A 5719-nucleotide genomic window follows, 5' to 3' on the forward strand; every position below is an offset into this window, starting at 1 on the left:
GCAGTGTTACTCGTCTTTATATACTTGCTTTGTTAGTGTTTTTTCACTCTGCATACATTACATCAAAGAATTTTCAAGCAATTTAGAACTTAATATAAAATTCATCCATTTCCGGCATACCTTCTTAGCAAGTGTGCTACAGAAATGGCACGCCTTGTTCCCTTTACAAGGTTACCAGCTGTCATAAAATATAATGCACCAGTCTGCTGAATATCACAGAAGAAATGGATAGAGAGGAAGGGAAACAAAGAGCAAAGTACTGTGAATCAAGAGAAGAAAGATAAACAGGAACATCTATGAAAAAAAGCAATTTGTATTAATATTGTTACTCCTTTTTGATCCGAGCAGTTATCCAAAGTTCAGGGCCCTGCAGTTGGTTTCTGCTAGGAAGAGAAATTGATGATAGTCTGTTTTGTATGTGTGTGTGATCTCTTTTTTTTGATGCAATTTTTTACAAAGAATAAAGTTCTGGTTCTCTGCACACAGCAGGAATCAAATAGGAGACCATTTATTTGTTCAAAGTTCCAAACCTCTTTTCAGCCAATACTTAATCCAAAAGCACTCTCTCAGCTTTTTCCTAGGGCCACTATACTGGTGCTCCTGTGTCTGTCTGGAGCTTCTCTGGTCTTTGCTTCTCTCTGAGATGCAGATGTACGCCGCTCCACCACTCTCTGCCTTAGACTCTGTGTTTGCTATCTCAGTCCCCACGGAACTCTCTTGGGCCACACAATTCAGTTTCTACTTTAGACTTGCTATGTCCCTGTGTTTTGAGTAGTGCTCCTATTATTTCTGCTGCCTGGTTACATAAAAGACCTGAATGGCTTCTTTACATTTATCATGAAAGAAAGGCAGTGATTACGCCCACTGACTTCCACAGGGTTTAAACATTTAAAAATATTTATGCTTCAAAGATCAAAGGCAAAACTTAATATGGTTGAACCAAACCTCTCATACATAAGTGTAAGCTACAATGGCTTGGATCTTTACAGCTGGGTTTTATTTATGGGAGTTATGAAATGTCTCTGCTCCTTTGGGATGGCTTATGGGAGCAGCTTTTACTCTCAGGGAAGCACAAGGAATCGTGGCTCGCATTAGAGATTAGGTTTTGTGTAATTTCAGTTGGATTCTTATAGGACATCAGGAAACAAAAACAAACTAAAAGAACCTGAAACAAACACCAGGCAATGACATCTCACACAGAAGATCTGACTTGCTAGTGTGCTCCTACAGTATACTATTTAAATGAAAATAAACGAGTGTGGTGAAAAGTCTAATTCAGCTTGTGGAAAATAGATGGATAAAAGAGTAATGTTGAATTGATCATGATTCTTAATGTAAAATAATTCTGCAGCCAGGTATTTAGGATTTTATTTCACTCTCAAACTGAGGTTTGGTGAGAATCTTGGCTTCTGAAGAGAGAGAAGGTTGTGCTTTATGTGACTATTATTATGAGCTGGGTGAAACCTTGCTATGGGTTGAGCTAAAACCTCACAGAGATCAGCTTCTCTGTGATACACCCTACAATTAACATATGTGTAAGGATGAGCTAATCAGAAGAACCCCCTAGGACAAAAAGGGGTTGTGAACTCACACAGAGTTTTAAACTGAATGGGCAAAGGGCTTTTTGTGGGAAGGGAGGAGGAGACTAAGGGAAAGCTATAGATACAGGAACTGAGAACAGAGAGAGTTAGAGGCAAAAGCATGAAAGCAATAGTTGGTGAGCACAGTGTGACCCTGGAAAAAGCTTAAGGGAGAGCTTTTGAGTGAGTTGGCTATAGTGGTTTGGGATTATAAGCTAAGACCTTACTAGAGTGGCATAGCAGTGGCACCATAGCTGTGCCACCATACTTCCATAGTGTAGATGCAGACTACAGTGATAGGGGTTCTTCCATTGATGTAGGAACTCCACCTCTCCGAGTGATGGTAGCTAGGCTTCTGGAAGCATTCTTCTGTTGACTTAGCTGTGCCTGGTTGGGTCAACATCGTCATGGTGCTCAGGAGTGTGGATTTTTCACATTTCACGAGAAGACAGAGGCAAAAAAAGCATTGAGTACTTTAGCTTTTTCCACATCCTCTGTCACTAGGTTGCCTCCCTCATTCAGTAAGGGGCCCACACTTTCCTTGGCTTTCTTCTTGTTGCCAACATACCTGAAGAAACCCTTCTTGTTACTCTTAACATCTCTGGCTAGCTGCAGCTCCAGGTGCGATTTGGCCCTCCTGATTTCATTCCTACATGCCCGAGCAACATTTTTATACTCTTCCCTGGTCATTTGTCCAATCTTCCACTTCTTTCTTTTTTATGTTTAAGATCCGCAAGGATTTCACTGTTAAGCCAAGCTGGTCGCCTGCCATATTTACTATTCTTTCGACACATCGGGATGGTTTGTCCCTGTAACCTCAATAGGGATTCTTTGAAATACAGCCAGCTCTCCTGGACTCCTTTCCCCCTCATGTTATTCCCCCAGGGGATCCTACCCAAAGGTTTCCTGTGACTATACATTGTCTGTGGATGGAATACAAATGCAGATACTGGGACAGAATCTGGTCTCAGTTGCACCAGTTCTACCCTAACGTATCTCCACTGACTTCATTAAAATCATTCTGTGTTCACACTGGTGTAAACTGGAACAGAATTCAGCCCTTCACCTATTTTCTAAGGCTTAGCTGTCCCTGCTAATTGTTTTTCAATTAAGTTTGTGTTGCTATATGTTATCTTACTACATTGGATTACAGATGTTTACATCATGTTGGCTGTCAAACTAGGTTATGACAGTTCACAGCTGCTAATAAAATAAAGGACTTTGGCCAATGTCAGCATTGCCTGGTACAATATACAGTAGAGTAACTGAGTAGCACAATGTGCAAGAGACCTGAAAAATCAAGTCTACTACACATGCAGAAATTTCTGTTTGCTGTAATTGACTTACCTAGGAAGAGTCATAATCTGTGCCTTTTTACTATTTTCCAAATGAGTTAACTGAGGTCAGTGGAGGCCAAGTTATTTGCCCAAAGCTATTGAGTGAACTAGTTGCTCAGTTGGGATAGGAACAACCTGGATCATGTAGGGAGGGCATATTAAAGTAGTTCAACAAGCACATTTTATTTTAAGTGCTTAGAAGAGATTTTAACTATGTTTCTCCCAACCCCCGGTTTCCTTCTTCTTTAAAGCTGGTTCTGAATGGTTGAGAGAGATGGTTCTAGTATAAAGTACAATTACCTAACAAGGTTGGCCTCTATTCCATTAATCTAACCTCGCTGCTTTGGGTAGTGGGTTCCCAGAATTGTTGGCAAGTCATAAGGCATATAGACAGAAAAATAAATGTTCAGAGACATCTTATCACTTCATTTTGCCTGGATTCATACAACTCCCAATACTGCTAATGAGAATTATTATGGCCCGTGTATCAATTTTCTCTCCATCAAGGTGAGAAGATATAATTCTGCCTTCTACTCAGCAGAAAACTACTTGGTTTAAGGTGCCCACATTTATTTCAGCTTTTAACACTCCTTCAATAAAAAAAACCTCACATCAACAAATGAAAAAAAACAAAGAACAAATGAAGTGGTCATCATTCATTTACTCACCTCTTTGTAATGAACAATATGTACTGCTGAAAGCAACCCCAAGGAGAATTGTAAGACAGTGTTTTGTTCAGGCAGAATTATAATATTGACATTTCATGTGCTAACTTATCCTACAGACATCTGTGAGGCTGAAGACTAAATACTGATAATTAAATTATTTTGCATTCTAGCAAGCTATTGCTATTGACAGTTGTCATGTAAACAATGAATTTTAGTCCACAGGGATTTTGCTTAGGATCCAATTTTTAAAAACAGTCTGTCATCTTTAAATTGTTCAGAATGTGAGATCCATCTGCCATGTTGATTTATTTACTACACTTAAGAGTCTGATCCAAATCCCCTTCATATCAAGAGAAAGATTCCTATTGCTTTCAGTGGGCTTTGGATCAGGTCCTTGAAGTGTCATGAACTAGCCAACTCTCACAATCTACTTTTCCATTTTTGTGGGAGTGAGGAGATGGAGGGAGAACTAAACAAATTCTCTTAAAATATGAATTCTTTCATCACTTGTGCCCACTAACTTTTGAAAATTTCATTTAAAAGAAATCTGCAGTGTATGGATATATCTTTGTGGGTAACTGATATTACGAGCAGCAGAATCTAGAGCCATACAACTAATAGCACTATCCCTTTGTGAGCTGAAAGTCAGAAAATTTTCCCTCATTTGCTACTATCCAAGTTATAAACACACACTGACCTACTTATAATAAAAGACGCAGCTAAGTATTGCACAGACTTAACCTTTGCAACAATAAAAGTTTAATGTGGGAACAATAATAAAATTAACCAGAAGATAGTGTGAGGGTTCTTGGGTCATCCAGGACTGAATCATCTTGATACCTCCTGCTTACATGGAGACGGAGTCTTTCTTGGGTGTCAGCTCCCTAACACCACCAGCCTTTCAGCCACTCCAGCACTCTCTTCTGGGCTATGCCAGCCCTGTGTTTACCTTGCAGGCAGTGGCGTAGCCAGCTTCTAACATCAGGGGGAGTGAACACATAAAAAAGGTACCATCCAACATATTAAATTACTAATTACATACTTTTAAATTCGTTATACATATTTATTTTGTACTTAAAATAAAAACACAAGAATGATATTGTTTTACAAGTACGTGTGTTATTTTGCATTTAAAATATAAAAACAGTTTTACAGTATGACATCTATTTATATTGTATATAAAATCAAAACAATAAAAACAAATGTTGTTTACTTATTTTATATGTCAAAGCTAAGATCAAAACAATATGATAATCTATGAAGCAACTACAACTACTTCTTTTGTCTAAGCTTCATTCTAGCAAAGTTATCTATTACATTATTATAATCTACTTCAGTAGCCAATTGTCTTTCAATGGAGAGCAAAGCTAACCCAGACAATCAAAAATTCTAATTTGTTCACATTATCCACGTTGTCAAAATGCTTTGGATCTAAACCACTAAATTTGGCAGCCACATTTTTAAAATGCTCGAATCTTTTACTCGTGCTATTTATAACAGAATCTAAGGACACTAAGTAAGATTCAACTATGAATTTTTCCCGGGCATCAAATATTCCTTCCTCTGCAATTTCCTCATGGAATCTTTTTCTCTTACGTATTCTGTGCTGCTTATATTCCGTAGTAATGTCACATTTTTGAACTTGGTGGCTTCATTCTGAATCTGCTTGAATTCAGATTCAAATTCACTTTGAATGTTTTTCATATCATTTTCAAATATCTGAAGCAAATGAGAAGCTGTTACCAGATCTAGACTACTTTTCTGTAAATATGTGGATAAATGGAAAGCCTTCTCTAGCACTTTACTCCAGAATATAAGAAGAACTAAGAATTCGTAAGTACCGACTGTTGCCTGAATACCCTTTGCCTCAGTGAGCTGTTTAGGAATACAGTTTTTTATCTCACCATCCACAGTTCTTTGCAGGGCAATTACTCGTGCTGGTAAATTTTGAAAGACTGCCTCTACTGCTGACTTTCTAGACGCCCATCTGGTATCACAAAGTTTCTTTAGAGTTAATGTGAAAGATTCAATAAGATTGCATTGTTCTTCTTTTACTATTGAAAGACGAGGTAAACTGCCAGGAAAAAAAAAAGTATACAGACTTTCTAGAGTTCCAAAAAACAACCGAGTTTGA

Source organism: Lepidochelys olivacea (assembly GCF_965140295.1).
Source record: "Lepidochelys olivacea isolate rLepOli2 genome assembly, chromosome: 7".
Taxonomy (NCBI): Eukaryota; Metazoa; Chordata; order Testudines; family Cheloniidae; genus Lepidochelys; species Lepidochelys olivacea.